The sequence below is a fragment of the Panthera tigris genome, chromosome D3 (assembly GCF_018350195.1).
Source record: "Panthera tigris isolate Pti1 chromosome D3, P.tigris_Pti1_mat1.1, whole genome shotgun sequence".
NCBI lineage: Eukaryota > Metazoa > Chordata > Mammalia > Carnivora > Felidae > Panthera > Panthera tigris.
Window position 1 is genome coordinate 20,125,317 of NC_056671.1, and position 19,642 is coordinate 20,144,958.

Genomic DNA, 19,642 nt, shown 5'->3' on the forward strand with positions numbered 1-19,642 from the left:
CTCAGGAGTGGTAGAAATGGATGGGTAAGGTATGTCAAGTCAAAAATGTGCCTGTGTTTATTGTCAACAAGCCAGCTTTTGTCCTCTTCACCCTGAAATTTTCTTTCTCAACCACAGTTGGAGGGCAGGTCATTTTCCGACAAATATCTTGTTTTGAAAAACAGAGAACAATAATTGTGACACTGAGATTCCCTTTTGAAACAAAATATTTAGTCTTCAATGGCACACTCCTAGATGTAGACATACAATTAAATAGACAACAGCATGTGGACCCCATAGTGTGGGGCATGTGATCACTCTGGAAATTGAGGGTGACAAGGTAGGACACAGGCTAGTTCTTACTGGGCCTGGGAAATCCCACTCACAGTGGTTTTCCTGGGTCCTGAGTGGGCTCAGCTGTAGGAAAGTCACACCCATGGGATCTACTTCACCCCTTTCCCTGGAGCAAGCTCAGAGTTTTTCCAGTGATGGTGGAGCCCCCCCATTCACCCTCTTACGTTATACAAAGTGGTTGTCAGTCCTTAGGGCCCCATACCTGACCCTCAACCCAACCTGTGCCTGACACCCCTCTCTCTGACATCCCAACTGAAGGTTCAGGCACCCTGTCAGTTTGCCAGGCCAGCTCCATGCCTGCCATTCCTCCTGGGCCTGTGTCCTCACACAGCGCCTCACAATGAGTCCCTTTGTCACTGGGCCACCATCCTCCTGGACAGTGCTCAGCACAGGAGTCTGGGAAGGAAGCGAAGTGCTCTGCCCTGACCTTACAAAGAGCACACTCTATGCCCTAGAAGGTCTGTCAATTTGCTGGAATGGCCCAGGGACATCTGACCCGAGAGAAGCTTTCTTAGGGACAATTATTTTTCTTCCTATTGATTAATAATAATAATAATAATAATAATAATAATATCACTCCAGAGGTTCTGGTCGTATGAAATATGGATCAAAAAGCATAGTTTTGTTGTCATCATGAGTTTTCTTTTTGTTTTAAGTTTTCCTAAGACATCAGAACCTTAAATGGGAAATTGAGAGGAGATCCAGAGTGGATCAGAATCTACTTCCAGGTGTAGCTAATGTTAAAGGACAAACATACAACCCACTAAGTTGAAATTTCTGATTGCCTTTATTCATCCATTCAGGAGCCTGGCAACATCACATCTGACAAAGAAGGTGCTTAGAGGAGTCCTAGGAAATGGAGGCTTTCATAGGGAGAAGCTGGGCGGGACAAGGAAGGTATCAGTCAGAAAAAGGGTTGTTTCTGGCAAGGTCACCTTCCCTTAGGGGAACGGCAGGGAGTCCCATCAGGCAGATTACATCACTCGTGCTGACCGGGAAATTCCTGATGGTTTGGCTGAAAACTCAACTCCTGGAGAGACTGAAACTACAGGTAGGTTAGGTATGAAGTCTTTGTAGAACTTAATATAAGTGACTCCATTTTGGGCCTATTGTTTCTTCTTAACACTAGAATATGTCAAAGTTATTTTATTTTAAAATGGGAAAGTACCCAGAGCAGTCCGAGGATCCAAGGAGGGGCAGAGAGAGAGAGAGAGAGAGAGAGAGAGAGAGAGAGAGAGAGAAGCAGGGCTCAAGCTCACCCAAAGCAGGACTCAAACACACCCAATGTGGGACTCAGACTCAGGAGCCGTGAGATCATGACCTGAGCTGAAATCAGATGCTTAATGACTGAGCCACCAAGGCGCCCCCTAGAGCAGTCTGACGTTTTTGTCCAACTTCTTCATCTACTTCTATCACTGTGTCTGTCACCAACATCAAATGACTGACAGTAATAGTCTGCCTCATCCTCTGATTGAAGCCCGGAAATGAGCAAAATCCCTGCATTGGCAGAGGCATCTTTGGATCCAGAGAAGTGGCTGGAGACCCCAGAGTCTTGATGCTTATTTGAGTCTGTTACATAGGTAAGGAGGTAACGAGGAGGGCTCCCTGGCTTTTGCTGGTACCAGAATATGGGGTAAATATCAATCCTTTCACTGTTGAGGGTGCAGGTGAGTCTGGCTGTTGTTCCCAGAGATGCAGAGAGGGAAGGCGGCTGGGTCACCACAAATTGGGAGATGGAACCTGCAAACACAGACATGCATGGGTGATGGGGCAGAAGCCTGGGTAAATGTCTTCAATGCTCTGAGTCAGAGGGGCTGATGCAGGCTGGGAACTGAGAACTTGTCCCCAAGGCCTATCCCTACATGTGCAGTGACAGAGGAGCACTAGGAGGAGAGGAGTCCAGGCCATGGTGACACAATTTCTGGTGCCCACAGTAAACCTGACTGCCCCTGGCCTCCTTTTGTCTTCTACCCTCTGCCGCAAGAGGGGCTGTCCATGCAAATAGGTTCCATCTAGTGACTGCCCAGCCCCTCCCTAAGCCCTGGTGCTGGAGCTCAGCTCACACCACACACTGAAGAGGATGGTGGTTGACTTCACCCCTGGGGAGAGCCCTGGGAAGAAGCATCTGTTGAGACAACACACAGGTCCCTCCTCAGGGAACTCTGCCACTCCAGAGAGGACATAGCTGCTAAGTTCTCAGCAGGGAGACCTGGTCCTCAGGTCCAGGCTCCTTTGAGTAAATGGTCCTTACTGAGCAGCTGTGTAGGCTGTCTCACAGAGCCACCTGCCTGTCACAGGCCCAAAGCCCTGAGAGCCCAGCTGGTTTCTGCAACTCACCAGGTCCCTATCTATTCACACATCTGTGATCTGATTTACTGATAGTGTGATTCCATAGTGCTGTCCATGATTACTGTAGTGTTTTTCACTCTCAGAAGGAGTCCTGGTCTATGTGAGATGCAAAAGTTCACCTAAATTACAACGTAAGTTGCTGGCACTCCAGAGATGATACTGCAAACATCATATCTCTCCATTTGTATGCAATTTAGAATATTGACATATGTAGGTAAGCATGTTTACACAAACTCTGGATCTTGAAGATTTTCTTCTGTTTTCTTCTGAAAGATTATAGCTTTATGTTTTACAGTTAAGTCTAGGATACATTTAATGATTTCTTTTTTTAATAAGAAGAGAGGCTTAGGTGAAATTAATTTCCCCCTATGGATATCTAATTGTTCTGTGGTCATTTGTCCAAAAGGCTATCCTTCTAAAAGATTTTTTCAACTTTGTCAAAAATAATTACCTACAAGCCAGCTTTGGACACTTTGCATGCCGGATCTCCTCCTTTTCCTGTGCTGGTTATTTGTGGTGACCATGAAGAAGACCCTGAATCCCAAAGCCAAGGTGGCCCAAGCCCAGGTGGCACAGGTGGTCAGCATCAGAGTGGGCCTGGGGCTGCAGAATGTGCTGAGGACCAGCTTGGGGCCTAAGGTAATCGTTCCCTGACCCAGTGGTATAAGGTGGTTAGGGCAAAGCCAAGGGCCCGCATCTGTTGTCTTAGGGTTAGATTGTCTATCTCATTTAGATCCCCCCTTATGCCCTTGATAATGGGGGAGGGTGCTCATAAAGGATTTTATAAAGGGAGAACCCCATCTTCTTCTTTAGCCTCCCATTTGCAGTTGCAGTCTGCCTTCCTGAAGGTCCCTTATCTCTCCCTGCCTAATGTTAACCCTTTCCCTATTTATTTCTTCCCTGGAGTAGGGCTTATAACTGCTGTTAGGGAACAGGGACGATGACCATTCTGGCTTCTTCAAGCTGATAATGGATGGTGTAGGGGTACAGCAGTTAGAGTCTACCCAAGGGTCGGTCGAGTGGCCCACAGTATGGTTTTACAGGAAGGTTGGCAGGCATGAGCCAGCATAAACATTAGCAGACACAAAGAGAAAAACACAAAGTAAAGATTATACTGGCCAACAAGATGGCATCTTAAGATAATGTGTATAGTTTATCAAACCTGTCAGACAATCTAGGAGAGACCCTGACTTTGTAAACAACATATGTCAGAGAATCTCTCATAACCCAGGTGATGGAGGAGCAGGAGCAGTAAGTAATCAATTTTCAAGAGTTTGGCCCTAATTTAATTAAAAAAATTTAAAGCGTCTAATGCTTGTGAGGTGTTATTTAGAGTCTTGCTGAGTATAAGAAGACAGTCTGCTTTATTTTGAGATGTAAAACTTTTTTAAGAGCCAGGAGTTCTACTAGAGAAAGAGTCAAAGCAGCCATTTACCACTAATTGCAAAATTTTAGGTAATCCAAACCTGGGTATTATTTTATAAAGCAGAACTTTTATTATTTTTTGTGCCTTTTTTGTCTCACAGGAGAAGGCCTTTACGCAGTTAGTAAAAGTATCAGTCCATACCAACAGATGTTGGAATTCCTTAGACCTTGGCACGTGAGTGAAACCTAATTGTTAGTCTTTCCTGGATAGCCTCCAGTTCCTTGGGTGCCTGGGAGAGCAAGTTTGTGGTTGGAAGGATTGTTTTTAAGACATACTTTACAGACTGATACTACTTGTAGAACTGTCCTTGACAAATTTTTTTCCCAGTAAACATCCTTTGGACCATTTGATAAGTTTTGTCCCTCCTTGAATGAAAGGCCTTATGCTGTGTCTTAATGATCTTTTAGCCCTGTGAGCTTGGTAATGCTAATTGCCCTGCTCTGTTTGTAACTATTCCAAGGGCTGGAGACAGTGTCTAGGAATCAGACCCCAGTGTATTATTATTTTTTTGGGGGGAAGAGTAGGTGGGATTGAGTCTCCTTTAATAATTGATAGAGCAGGCAAACTATTTTCCTGAACCCTGGTATATACAGCCTACGATATCCAGTAATTTCCAAAAACTCATGCAATTGTTTATCTTCCCTGGAGTTAGTAGCACCACAGTCTCTAATTTAGTTATAATGTCCCTTCCTAACAAGGGAGTAAGGCCCTCTGGCATTATCAGGAAAGAATGAGAAAAATTAGGTTTCTCCATATACATCCTAGGGGCTGAGAGAAAAATTTAGTTAGAAGTTTTCTGGAGATGCCTCTAATCGTCATGCTGCATTTGGATAGTTGGTCTGGAGTGGAAAGGAGGACAGAAAAGGTAGCTCTGGTGTTAAGAAGGAAATCAACCAGTGTTCCTTCTATATTTAGAGTTACCCGAGGTTCTGGGCTTCTGATAGACAGTTGCTTCAGGGGAGCCACCGTGAAGAGCCCCAGGCCTTGGTCCCTTCCAGGGACATTGGTTATCCTAACCCTCGCAGATAAAAGTCCCCAAGGGCATTCAGATCTCCAGTGATTGTCTCCACGTTAAGGGACATGGCTTATGGGGTTTTCATTTTGGTTGTCCCCTCTGAGGACATTCTCATTTTAGTGTTCGGAATGGCTATATAAATGGCACTCAGTGCCAGGACCTCAGGAAGTCCAGTATGATGTAGTACATAAGACCACAACTAAGACCTCAGATTTTTTTTTTTTAAGCCTCCTTTTCTGTTTTTGGTTTTGTTTTTTTCTTATACCCAATTGGCAGCTCATAAGAGCTCCTCCAGGGTTCCTTCAAAGCCAACAGCCAATTTTTGCATTTTCTCTGAATATCTAGGGCTGATTGAGTGACAAATTTGTCCTGAGGGGTGTCAGGGGAGATAGCCATATATTTAATGAGAGCCTCCCTCAACCTCTCCAGGAAGGCCATTGGGCTCTCATTTTGTGTTTGTAAAATAGTGGCTAATTTAGCATAATTTAAGGGCTAAATCTTAGATTTCCTTAATTTTTTTTCAACACATCTGTCTCATTAAGAGTCTGATTTAACAAAAGCATTGTATTTTTCCAGGTCAACTCAAAAACATACATAATATTCTGAAAAGTCTTTATATACTTATCCAATCAGAAAATTTACCTAGATCTTCTTTTATCTGTCTTAAACCTTGTAATGTAAAGGTTTTTTTCTTTTGGCATTCTAGCTTCTTGTAAGGGAAACATGCCTGTTACATTATGGGGAGGGCCTGGATAAGGCGGGTAGCAGGGAGCAGAATTGTATTATTTTTTTAAATATAGATTGAGGACCCGAGGAGGAGGAGGTTGAGGTGGAAGACTTCCCTTCCTCCTTCTCTAGGTCTGTTTTGGATACAGGGACCTTAATTGTTTCCCCTCCTGATTGCTGGACTTTAGAAAGGATTGCCATTAAATTAGGATCCACCTTACATTGCTTATATGTATCTCAATTTTTTTCTTAAGGCCCCAAAACAGTGAACATAGGGGAATCCTCCCCATTCCCCTTCACATTTGCAAAACAAGTCCAATTGTAGGATAGTATTGTCACTGATATTTCCCTCTGGTGGCCAGGCTCCTCTTCCAATTTGTATCGGGGCCAAGCCTTTGTGCAGAAGAAAATGAATCATAATGCATTCCAGTGGCCTTGGTTGGGGAATTACCCATCTATAGGAAAAAGGAAGAAAAATTGTCCCTTATCTCATTTTCCTATAGCTGGCCAGGAGAAACCTCATCTCCTGGCTCTGCATTTTGGCTACCTATGCCACTGGCAGCCAAAAGCCCTGTCAGTCTCATGAGGTGCTGGGAGTACTCATTCTTACTCAGGCTTGACCCTACCTCTGAGAGCTGACCTGGTCTTTCCTGTTTTTTTTTTTTGTTGTTTTTTTTTTTCTTACCCCTCCGTTTCCTACCTGCAAGACCTTGGAGGGTATGGTTTGTGACCAAGCAAGGTGTCATAGGATGCACTAATTTTATTTTTTTGTCTGCCCCTGCCTTTTCCAACAATGCTCACATAAATATGTTTCAGCCATGTGGATGTCCATTTTTGGACTACAGTGGGCTAAGTTTAGTAACATGGCTCCCATGTATCTTAGTAAAAGTCCTTCATTTATCATCCCTCCCTCATAGGGCAGAGGCACCCATTCCTCTGCTAAACAGGAACAACACAAATGTGGAGGATTTGGAGGCCGGCACCAAGGGTATTGCCATCATTTTCCCAGCCTTTGGATAAAGGAGGAGGAATTTTAATCCTAACCCAGTGTACTTTTAAAATCCATTTATTTTAACCTTAATCTGTCCTGACTGCACATAAAATTTCTTTTTAAAGATTTCCCTTCATGAACCTTCTACAACTTTTCTTTGCATTTAGATTTTGTCCCAAGCCATTTCTCTCCAAATAACCAGTCTCATTTAGGACAAAATTACTTTCTTTTACCTTCAACAAAAATATATTTCCGTTTCTTATATCTGCTACTTTTCTACATACAGAGTTGCTTTTCTTATTTTCATCAGTTTTAACTATATTTAGCAGAATTTTAACTCTTAGAAACCTTAGCCTCCAGTGAAAACTAAATAGTAACCAATTGTGAATTCTACGTTACATCAGAATTTTTTTTAGATGGCAAACTTACGAATCCATTAAGCATAAAACATATTTTCCCACAGATCCAAATATCCTTGGTTTCTCTGCAACAAGTCAGAAGCACAAACCCACATCTAGTAATTAGTGCTTTAGCTCCTTATCTCATTAGATATCCAATGAATTCAATCTCAATTTATCATGTAAGCAAAACTTTAATGTTTTAGGTTACCAAAGACTTTGAAAGCTATCTTAACAATTACCCGTGAAAGCCTTGAGACAGACCAAATTAACCATCGTTTTAAGTCACCTTTTTGCTGACAAATTGCAACAGAGTTAATAAGAGTTTATTTGACCTTTAGAAACCCTTAAGTAGAAAAACATTTTATGTATTTAATGCTGATAACTCTAAAGACATTTCTATTCTATTTTATTTTATTATTTAAAAAACTTTTTTCAATGTTTATTTTTGAGAGACAAAGAGAGACAGAGCTGGAGTAGGGAAGGGGCAGAGAGAGTGGGAGACACAGAATCTGAAGCAGTCTCCAGGCTCTGAACTGTCAGCACAGAGCCCCATGTGGGGCTCAAACCCCTGATCCGTGAGATCATGACCTGAGCTGGAGTCAGATGCTCAACTGACTGAACCGCCCGGGCGCCCCAAGACATGTCTATTTTAAACCAACAAATTTAAATCCATTTAAATGCCAAATATGTTCTGTCTGTGTCTATTTAAAAGTTAATAAATTTGTGTCCCACTGGGTATTTTTAACTGAGGCACCAGTGGGGAAATCTGAAGTGTGGGGTCTTCGCTCCAAGATCTCTAGGGTGGGAGGAGGAGCTGATGGTTCCTGAGGCATCGAGGAGCCTGTCACGCAGGCTGACCCCCAGGTAGTGCAGAAAAGGAGGAGCGGAAGGGAAGGCAGAAGAGGAGAGGTGGCCTCAGAAGGCAGAGAAAGAGAATTCCCTGTTTGAAATATTGTCAACTCAGACAGAGGAGCAGACTCCAGGTTTCCTTTCTTTCGTTTTGTTTTCAACTGGGGGAATCACACTGTCCATGTCAGTCCAGAGAATGCAGGGAATTTCCCTGAAACAAAAGGAGTTTTGGCAGCTGCTTGGGAATACTCCTTAAAGTCCCCGTTCTGAGGTAGAATAACCAGAGACAGTTGGCTCTAATTATCAGAGCCACTGACCCAGGAAATGAACTAGAGACAAGTCCCCACACACAGTCACATGGTGACTCCAACCCACCGCCCAGCCCTTAGAGTTTGCGGCTTCATTCCTCATCCCTTGTGGAACTACTAGGGCAACTCTGGGCGGTGATCAGGCTCCCCTTCTGCCTCTTGGGGCAGGTCTGCCAAAACGAACCCGGGTTCTTACCAGTCTGATGGGTGGTGCTCCCTGAGCTGGTTCCTGGGCCTCACAGGTCCTGTTGGCACACACGGGGTCCTTGCCCTGGCTCACGGAAGGGCAAGTCTCCTGCAGATCAGCGGTCGGCTGGCACCAGGTGCGGCTCCGAGGTTTGTATCCCTGATGGCAAAGGAGGTGGAAATGCACCCTCTCTGAATCCCAGACATGAGCCCCCAAGTAATGTAGCAGGATTCTCCCCCAGGGTTGTTACACCAAGGCTTTTCTTTCCAGGAAGCAACTTTATTCCTGCCGGCATCACTCAGTTGGGTTTGTACCCAAAGAACTGAGGACCGAACGCCACGTGGCATAATTTTTTTAATATATTTTTTACTTCTTATTCTCCCATACATGGTAACACACAAACATGTAGTCTGATTAAGTGGTCTCACGTTACAAGGTTGAGAGGGATGTTGTCACTTATGCATATAGTCAAGTTGCCTTGAGGCTTTTTTTTGCTTTCCTTAGGGAGAGGACCCTACCATACCTCACTTTGCCTGAGCGTCTTTGGAATTTCCATGTCTGTGTGGATTCTCTCTATGTGTGCTATTAAATCTGACTTTCTCTTGTTAATTTGTCTCATGTTAATTTGAATCTTAGTCGAGGTAGAAGGATCTTGAAATAGACAGAACATCCTTCTTTTACAACAGTGGTACAGGAGACAAAGCAGGAAGAAAAGGCTGAGGTTTTTCCTTTAAAACTATTAATTATTGTTAATATATTCCAGACCCTGAGGAACGTGCAGTTGGGATCTATTCCTTCATTTGTGTGTGTTCCTGGGACACCTGTGCTGTCTCAGGCAATAGCATAATCTGTGTGCCAGTCCTTCCTCCTCAAGGACAGGTCTCACCACAGAGGAATGTCCCCTACAGGAGCCTCCACAGAAGCTTCTCAATAAAGGAGGCTCAGAGGTTTTTGTCTCACTTCCTCCTTATCTGAGTCACTGTGAGTAACAAAAGCTGCTCTCACTGCCATGATCTGTGGCACAGTAAAAGCCTTGTGCTCAGGCTGCAGCACAGAGATGAACAGAAGTCCTGCATTGGCTGAGGCATCCTTGGATCCAGAGAAGTGGCTGGGGACCCCAGAGCCCTGGTGTTTATTTGAGTCTGAGTGGAAGCTTGGAAGATACCGGGGAGGGCTCCCTGGCTTCTGCTGGAACCAGTTTATGTAGTAGCTGCCAATATTGAAGCCACTGCTCAGGGTGCAGGTGATTCTGGTTGTTCCCGGAGATGCAGAGAGGGAGGACAGCTGGGTCAGCACAGGCTGGGACAGGGAACTTGCAAACACAGACACTCATGGGTGATGGGCTAGGGGCCAGAGTAAAGTTTCTCAGTATCTGAGCCAGAGGGGCTGATGGAGGCTGAGAACTGTAACGTGGTACCTGAAGCCTGTTTATACATGTGCAGTGAGACAGGAGCACAAGGAGAACAGGAGTCCAGGCCATGGTGACACAGCCCCTGGTCCCCACAGTGGGCTGGGCTGCGCCAGGCCTCCTTTTCTCCTCCACCTTCTGCCACAGATGGGGCTGTCCATGCAAATGACTTCCATCCAATGACTCCCCAGTCCTGGTGCTGGAGCTCAGCTCACATCAGACACTGAAGAAGTTGGAGGTGGCTTAACCCTTGGGGAGAGCTCTGCAAGGAAGCACATGTGAGACAACTCAAAGCCTCCAGGCCTGGCTTCCTCTGAGTGAATGGTACTCACTAAGCAGCTGTGTATGGACTGCAGGGCTGTCCCACAGAGCCCCCTGTTGATCTCATGTAGAAAAATAAAAAATGAAAAAAAAACTTGTAAGAGATAACTCCTATTAAAAGTAGATCAATACGTACCTGCTTAAGAAGATACAAAATTGGCTCTACCAGAAATACATTGGATGAATATACCAGTTTTAATAGGAAAATGGAAAATGTTCATGTCAAGTAGAAGCATGTGCTCTGAAGAACAACTGAGAACAAGGGAGAGTCCATGACCGTGGAAGTGTTGAAGCCAAAGGACTTTGAACCCCAAAAGTCGAGGAGGTAAAAAACAGTCACGCCTCCAGGAACCCACTGGGACAACCTAATGGGCCATAGGGCTACTTCAATGAACAAATCAAAGCACACCAAGTGGAGGGTCCAAAACATCACTACAAGTAGGGAGATAAAGTAATCAAAGTCACAACAACAGAGAGCAAGTAACACTCTCCAAAAAACACCTCCTGAAAGGCCAGGCCCTGGACAGTGTATGACCCCTCTTAATATAATAGTGCTTGCAGGTGCAGGACACATAACAAGCTTTTCAAACACATAAGAGACAGAAAACTAGTCTAAATGATGAAACAGAAGAATTCTCCTCAAAAGAAATTCCAGGAAAAAATGACAGCTAAAGAATTGATCAAAACAAATGTAAACAATATAACTGACCAAGAATTTATAGTAGTAATCATAAGATTAATTGCTTGGCTTGAAACAAGCATAGAAGATAGCAGAGAATCTATTGCTGCAGAGATCAAGGAACGGAAAAATAATAATGATTAATTAAGAATGCTATAAATGAGGTGCAAAATAAAATAGAGACCATCACAGCAAGGATTGAAGAGGCAGAGGGGAGGATAGGTGAAATAGATAAAATTATGGGAAAAGAGGAAGCTGAGAAAAAGAGAGATAAAAAGATTCTGGATCATGAGGGGAGAATTAGACAACTAAGTGATTCAATGAAATGGAACAATATCTGTATCATAAGCATTCCAGAAGAAGAGAGAGAAAGGGGCCAAAGGTGTACTTGAACAAATCATAGCTGAGAACTTCCCCAATCTGGAGAAGGAAACAAACATTGAAATCAGGCAGGCACAGAGAACTCCCTTCAGACATAACTTGAATCGATTTTCTGCACAACATGTCATAGTGAAACTGGCAAAATACAAAGATAAAGAGAGAATTCTGAAAAGAGCTAGGGATAAATGGGTCTTAACCTACAAGGGTAGACACATAAGGGTAGTAGCAGACCTATCTACTGAAACTTGGCAGGACAGAAAGGAGTGGGAGTAAATTTTCAATGTGATGAATAGAAAAATATGTTGCCAAGAATCCTTTATCCAGCAAACCTGTCATTCAGAATAGAAGGAAAGATAAAGATTTTCCCAAACAAACAAAAACTGAAGGAACTCATCACCAATAAAGCAGCCCTACAAGAGATCCTAAGGGGGACTCTTTGAGTGAAATTTTGCAAGGACCACAAAGAACAAGAGACATTACTACTACATTACTACTGGAGTAGTCATACTTATATCAGACAGACTATGTTTTAAACTAAAGGCTGTAACAAGAGATGAAGAAGTGCATTATATAATAATTATGGGGTCTATTCATCAAGAAGAGCTAACAATTATAAATATCTATGCACCAAATTCGAAAGCACCCAAATATATAAAACAATTAATTGCAAACATAAGCAATCTTATTGGTAAGAATGTGGTATTTGTAGGGGACTTTAATACTCCACTTACAACAATGGACAGATCATCTAGACAGAAAATCAACAAAGAAACAATGGACCTGAATGATACACTGGACCAAATGGACTTGGAAGATATATTTAGAACTTTTCATCCTAAAGCAGCAGAATATACATTCTTCTCGAGTGCACATGGAACATTCTCCAAGATGGATCACATACTGGGTCACAAAACAGCCCTCAATAAATATAAAAGAATTGAGATGCATACTTTCAGATCACAACGCTATGAAAGTTGAAATCAACCACAGGAAAAAGTTTGGAAAACATCCAAATTCTGGAGGTTAAAGAACAACCTACTAAAGAATGAATGGGTCAACCAGGCAATTAAAGAAGAAATTTAAAAATATATGGAAACAAATGAAAATGAAAACACGATGGTCCAAACCCTTTGGAATGCAGCAAAGGCAGTCCTAAGAGGAAAATACATTGCAACCCAGGCCTATCTCAAGAAAAGAAAATACAAAATCTAACAGCACACCTAAAAGAACTAGAAGCAAAACAACAAAGAAACCCCAAGGCCAGCAGAAGAAGACAAATAATGAAGATCAGAGCAGAAATAAACAATATAGAATCCAAAAAAACCCAGAACAGATCAATGAAACTAAGAGTGGTTTTTTGAAAAAATAAACAAAATTGATAAACCTCTAGCCAGGCTTCTCAAAAAGAAAAGAGAGAGGACCCAAATAGATAAAAGCACAAATGAAAATGGATTTATTACAACTAATCCCTCAGAAATACAAGCAATTATCAGAATACTATGAAAAATTATATGCCAACACAGGACAACCTGGAAGAAATAGACAAATTTCTAAACACCCACACACTACCAAAACTCAAACAGGAAGAAATAGAACATTTGAACAGACCCATAAGTAGTGAAGAAATTGAATCAGTTATCAAAAATCTCCTAACAAATAAGAGTCCTGGACCAGATGGCTTCCTTGGGGAATTCTACCAGACATTTAAAGCAGAGTTAATACCTATCCTTTGCAAGCTGTTCCAAAAAATAGAAATGGAAGGAAAACTTCTGGATTCATTCTATGAAGCCAGCATTACTTTGATTCTCAAACCAGACAGAGACCCCACAAAAAAGGAGAACTACAGGCCAATATCCCTGATGAACATCGATGCAAAAATTCTCAACAACATAATAGCGAATCGAATTCAACAGCATATAAAAATAATTATTCACCATGATCAAATGGGATTCATTTCTGGGCTGCAGGGCTTGTTCAATATTCACAAATCAATCAATGTGATACATCACATTAATAAAAGAAAGGATAAGAACCATATGATCCTATCAATAGATGCAGAAAAAGCATTTGACAAAATACAGCATCCTTTCTTAATAAAAACCCTCAAGAAAGTCGGGATAAAAAGAACATACCTAAACATCGTAAAAGCCATGTATGAAAAGTCCACAGCTAATATCATCTTCAATGGGGAAAAACTGAGAGCTTTTCCCCTGAGATCAGGAACACGACAGAGGTGTCCACTGTCACCACTGTTGTTTAGCATAGTGTTGGAAGTCCTAGCATCAGCAATCAGACAACAAAATGAAATAAAATCATCCAAATTGTCAAAGAAGTCAAACTTTCACTTTTTGCAGATGACAAAATAATCTACATGGAAAACCTGAAAGACTTCACCAAAAGACTGCTAGAACTGATACATGAATTCAGCAAAGTCACAGGATACAAAATTAATGTATAGAAATTTTTATACACCAATAAAGAAGCAACATAAAGAGAAATAAAGAAATCGATCCCATTTACAATTGCACCAAGAACCACAAAATACCTAGGAATAAACCTAACCAAAGATGTAAAAGATCTGTATGCTGAAAACTATAGAAAGCTTATGAAGGACATTGAAGAAGATATAAAGAAATGGAAAAACATTCCGTGCTCATGGATTGGAAGAATAAATATTGTTAAAATGTCAATACTACCCAAAGCTATCTACACATTGAATGCAATCCCAATCAAAGTTGCACCAGCATTCTTCTCGAAGCTAGAACAAGCAATGCTAAAATTTGTATGGAACCACAAAAGGCCCCGAATAGCCAAAGTAATTTTGAAGAAGAAGACCAAAGGGGGAGGCATCACAATCCCAGACTTTAGCCTCTACTACAAAGCTGTAATCATCAAGACAGCATGATATTAGCACAAAAACAGACACATAGACCAATGGAATAGAATAGAAACCCCAGAATTAGACCCACAAAAGTATGGCCAACTGATCTTTGACAAAGCAGGAAAGAATATCCAATGGAAAAAAGACAGTCTCTTTAACAAATGGTACTGGGAGAACTAGACAGCAACATGCAGAAGGAAGAAACTGGACCACTTTCTTACACCATTCACAAAAACAAACTCAAAATGGATAAAGGACCTGAATGTGAGACAGGAAACCATCAAAACCCTAAAGGAGAAAGCAGGAAAAAACCTCTCTGACCTCAGCCGCAGCAATTTCTTACTTGACACATCCCCAAAGGCAATGGAATTAAAAGCAAAAATGAACTATTGGGACCTTATCAAGATAAAAACCTTCTGCACAGCAAAGGAAACAATCAACAAAACTAAAAGGCAACCAACGGAATGGGAAAAGATATTTGCAAATGACATATCGAACAAAGGGCTAATATCCAAAATCTATAAAGAGCCCACCAAACTCTACACCCGAAAAACAAATAATCCAGTGAAGAAATGGGCAGAAAACATGAATAGACACTTCTCTAAAGAAGACATCCAGATGGCCAACAGGCACATGGAAAGATGCTCAATGTTGCTCCTCATCAGGGAAATGCAAATCAAAACCACACTGAGATACTACCTCACGCCAGTCAGAGTGGCTAAAATGAACCAATCAGGAGACTAGATGCTGGGGAGGATGTGGAGAAACGGGAACCCTCTTGCACTGTTGGTGGGAATGCAAACTGGTGCAGCCACTCTGGAAAACAGTGTGGAGGTTCCTCAAAAAATTAAAAATAGATCTACCCTATGACCCAGCAATAGCACTGCTAGGAATTTACCCAAGGGATACAGGAGTGCTGATGCTTAAGGGCACTTGTACCCCAATGTTTATAGCAGTATTTTCAACAATAGCCAAATCATGGAAAGAGCCTAAATGTTCATCAACTGATGAATGGATAAAGAAATTGTGGTTTATATACACAATGGAATACTACGTGACAATGAGAAACAATGAAAAATGGCCTTTTGTAGCCATGTGGATGGAACTTGAGAGTGTTATGCTAATAGAAATAAGTCATGCAGACAAAGACAGATACCATATGTTTTTATTCTTAGGTGGATCCTGAGAAACTTAACAGAAGACCATGGGGGAGGGGAAGAAAAAAAAAGAGGTTAGAGAGGGAGGGAGGCAAACCATAAGAGACTCTAAAAACAGAACAAACTGAGGGTTGATGGGGGTGGGAGGGAAGGGAGGGTGGGTAATGGGTTGAGGAGGGCACCTGTTGTGATGGACACTGGGTTTGTATGGAAACCAATTTGACAATAAATTTAATATTTAAAATAAATAAATAAAATAATATTTGACATGTCAAAAAAAAAAAGTCATTTGAGGCTGAAATCTTTAAGGGCAGATGACTTTTCTAGGTGCTCCTGGCTGGTTCAGTTGGTTAAGTGTCCCACTTTAGCTCAGGTCTCACTCTCATGATTCATGACTTTGAGTGCCACATCAGGTTCTGTGCTGACAGCTCAGAGCCAGGAACCAGCTTCAGATTCTTTGTCTCCCTCTCTCTGCCACTCCCTTGTTCATGCTCTCCCTCTCTCTCTGTCTCTCTCTCAAAAAATAAACATTAAAAAATTCTTTAAAAAATGAATGACTTCTCCTACATCCTAGAGTGATTCCTAGGAAGTAAACTCTTCTTTAATGACCCTGTGTTTTTCCACATTACTGTGGCGACAGACAGGAGATGACGGTATAGGTTCATGAAGTGATTAGTGGAAAGGGGAGGAGGGATCAGGGGAAGAGTGGAATTTGGGAAAAGAAATGACCCTAGGCCTGGAGATATAACATGACATTAATGAATAAAGAAAGAACATTCAGGAGGGGCACTGACAAAGAGAGTTCCAAGTGTGGGAAAACCAGGAGAGTTCATTTCTGACTCTTAGTAGTAAGCTTTGTGTCTTTCAGAGGCAGAGTCACAGTGGAATTGGAATCAGGCAGACTGTGATCTGACTCCCTGTGACCAGGACCCTGTGAGGTGGGGACACTCAGCAATGACACAGAGGTGACTGAGGGAGCCTGAGAGCAGGAGCAGCCCTATATGGACTGTGTGGAAAAAAAGGAGTGGTTCCAGTACTGGGCCCTGAGTCTGTTTCTCACCCGACAGAGTGAGAGCAAAAGAAAAGGTCTCAGGTGCGTGGTGGTCTAGAAATGGTCACCATTAGGGTTTCTGGAAAACTTTGTACCTTCTAACAACCTCTGGGAATAGGAGGCCATCATAGTAGGATATGTTTTCTGCTTTCTATTTCTCATGGAACTGTTTGCATTGCAGGTCAGAACCTCATGCCACTGAGGGTGTGTGGGCTGCAGTTGATCTGGTGCAGGGGCATGAGAATGGTCTGGGGGCTGAGCTGTAGTTTTATGAGACAAAAGACCCTGGCCTGTGTCCCCTGTGCAGATGGTCCATAGTCCGTGCTCCGACCTGAATAACACGGAGGGTGGAGGGAAGATGATACAGGTGGCTGGGACTTCTTTGGCGAAGCTTCCATCATTTTCTTCTACCTGGACCCCAACTCTCCCAACTACATGGTTAGTCAGTGAGTCCAGGTCCCACCAGACAGTCACTGTGTTACCCAAAGCAATAGGTGTCCCTTCCCTGGTTGCCATGCTGGTGTCAGTGCAGAGGGTGGCGTGGTTTGATCCAGTCATCCTGAAAGCTGGGGTTTCTTACCAGTGGGTCAGTAAGGGCCGGTCTCTGTCATCCAGACGTTATGTTGTGTGGACATTACCTGGGACTGCAGACACATTTTCCCCATGTGGGAAGTCAGTGTGAGACACAGTACATTTGGCTTATGTGTCCTCTTTCTTGCCCAAGACGGTGTCAGCTCTGTGAGCATGGGGACCCTCCCTGTCATTTCTGTACTGTGATCTGAGCCCCGAGCCCACATAGGTCATGTAGTGAAGGTTCTCTCAATGCCACGCATGTAGAGCATGTTGACGGTTGACTATCCTCAGTCAGGCACAGCTATGCTCTGTGTCGCTGTTCTGTCCTGGTGCTTTGATATGGACTGAACTGTATCCCTGTAGATTCCTATATGGAAACCCACACTGTGACTTCATAGACTTTATAGAAGAGGTAGACACAGCATGGGTGAGCACACGTGGAAATGCCATGTGAGGACCCAGGACGAATGTAACCATTTGCAAGACAAGGAGAGAGACCTCAGGGGACATCAAACTTGCCCCCACCTTGAACTTGGACATTTAGCCTCCAAAACTGTGAGTAAATAAATATCTTTTGATTTGCTCACCCAGCAACCAGGAATTTCTGCTCAGTTCACATCAAACAGAAAATGTGCTCCTACAAGGATAGAGTTTGGTGTCTGAATTGAGAGGACAAGGACACATACTGAAGAGGAAGTTCACTGGTTTGGGATTCAGACCTCCGTTTTAGGGAAGCAACTGTGTTGGCAGAAGGTGGGAGCTGCACAAGGAAAGCACATCACTGTGGGGACAGCAGGTTTTTGTCTCACTTCCCCACGGGCCTGGAGCTCTGTGTGAGCTCTCAGACTATCATCCCATGCTGAGCAGTAATAATCAGCCTCGTCCTCAGCCTGGAGCCCAGTGATGGTCAGGGTGCCTGTGCTGCCAGACTTGGAGCCAGAGAATCGTTCAGGAACCCCCGAGGGTCTGCTATTATCCCTATAGATTATGGTTTTGGGGGTTGTGCCTGGGAGTTGTTGGTACCAGCTGACATAATTGCTACCGATGTTGGAACTGCTTCCAGTGCAGGAGATGGTGACCCTCTGGCCCAAGGAGCCTGACACCGAGGGTGGCTGAGTCAGTACAGACTGGGCCCAGGACCCTGGAAAATGGAGAGACACAGACAGGGTGAAGCTGGGGTCTGGACACAAGAGGGTGGAAGCAGGGCCCACGTGTCCTCCCAGAGCCCCTTCCCCTGTCCCCACATCCAATCACCTGTGCAGTGAGCGAGGAGGGTGAGAAGGACCGGAGACCAAGCCATGGTGGAGACCATCACCGATCCTGTCTTCTGTGCCCCACAGTTGAGCAGACCTCCCCTAATCTGTCCCTTTTTCATCCACTGAGAGAGGGTGGGCCTGTCCATGCAAATGATACCCCAGCTCTCTGACCCCTCACTGGACCTGAGTCAGGTGCCTCTGCTCGTGGATGTCAGGGGGTGGGTAGAGGAATGGCTGTGTGAGGCCAGGCTGTGCAGAAGTCACAGTTATGAGTCTCAGCAGAGGGCACAGGCAGTGCAGGTGGCAGGTCTCAGGTCTCATCACCCCTGAACCCTCAGAAATGGGCCCTGTGAGCCCTCTTGTGTCCAGACTCAGAAACATCATTGTGCAAAATGGTAACCAGAGCCCATAAAAGGAGCACCTGCCCCCCATTGCTTTGTCCACTGCCCCTTTACTAGGACCAGGCCAGGTATCCTTCTGGGTAGCCTCCCATATCCTCAAACCAAACTTTCTGCTCTACTCAGACTCCTCCGGAAAAGCCAGGCCATGTTTCCCTGTGTGTTTCATGGGTCAGGACTGAGGTGGTATTTCTACAAAAATGCCACTTAGATCAGAATCATGTCCGGAGCAATGATTAGTACCAATGGACACGTGGCCCCTTCTGCGTAGGATTCTGTGTTCTTTCCTATTATGTGCTTCCTCCCTGGTTTCCAGATCTCTCCTGCTCTGAGGTTCCCACAGCCTGAACAGAAGCTCTCCTTCTGTCCTCAGTGCTGTGGGAAGGAAGAACTGTGTGTATTCCTAAGGTCACTGTGCAATAAAAATCTTTGTCATCTGTCACTATGTCTGCTTATTTGAGATGACAGTTCTCCACACACTGTGGTTAGTGATTCCCTCCCAGGATCTGTCCCCCCAGCACACAGATACGAGTCTGCAGGGGTCCTGTGTGTGGCACTGAACACAGAGCCCAAAGGGCAAACCTGCAGGAAGTTCCAAGAGGGAAGGAATGACCGCAGCAGGTGCTCTGACAGGGTTCCAGTGGCATGGTTTATGTGTTAGTTACCACTTAGCCAAGTGTGCACTTTAGAAATGGGCAGAAACCATGAACAGACACTTCTGTAATGAAGACATCCAGAAGGCCGACAGGCACATGGAAAGATGCTTAACATCACTCCTCATCAGGGAAATACAAATCAAAACCTCACTGAGATACCACCTCACACCAGTCAGAGTGGCTGAAATGAACCAATCAGGAGACTATAGATGCTGGAAAGGATGTGGAGACATGGGAACTGTCTTGCACTGAGGGTTGCAAACTGGTGCAGCCACTCTGGAAAACAGTGTGGAGGT

The 19,642-nt window shown here is 43.7% G+C and overlaps 3 protein-coding genes, 1 long non-coding RNA gene and 1 gene segment (V, D, J or C); 1 reads left to right on the plus strand and 4 right to left on the minus strand.

Annotated features, from left to right (window-relative positions):
* Nucleotides 1–19,642, minus strand: part of LOC102968706 (immunoglobulin lambda-1 light chain) — a 718,086-nt gene that overhangs the window by 452,603 nt on the left and 245,841 nt on the right. The gene's annotated exons all lie outside the window — the stretch shown is intronic.
* The window catches only part of LOC122232563, a 1,057,381-nt gene that overhangs the window by 434,594 nt on the left and 603,145 nt on the right, over nt 1–19,642 (minus strand).
* Nucleotides 1–19,642, minus strand: part of LOC122232564 (immunoglobulin lambda-1 light chain-like) — a 586,739-nt gene that overhangs the window by 424,566 nt on the left and 142,531 nt on the right. The gene's annotated exons all lie outside the window — the stretch shown is intronic.
* The window catches only part of LOC102959445 (immunoglobulin lambda-1 light chain-like), a 480,152-nt gene that overhangs the window by 411,145 nt on the left and 49,365 nt on the right, over nt 1–19,642 (minus strand). The window lies entirely within an intron of this gene.
* On the plus strand, nt 705–9,415 carry LOC122232579. Its single transcript, XR_006209925.1, has 5 exons — nt 705–791; nt 1,137–1,384; nt 3,089–3,321; nt 4,209–4,282; nt 9,090–9,415. It is a non-coding gene; the product is annotated as an uncharacterized LOC122232579 (long non-coding RNA).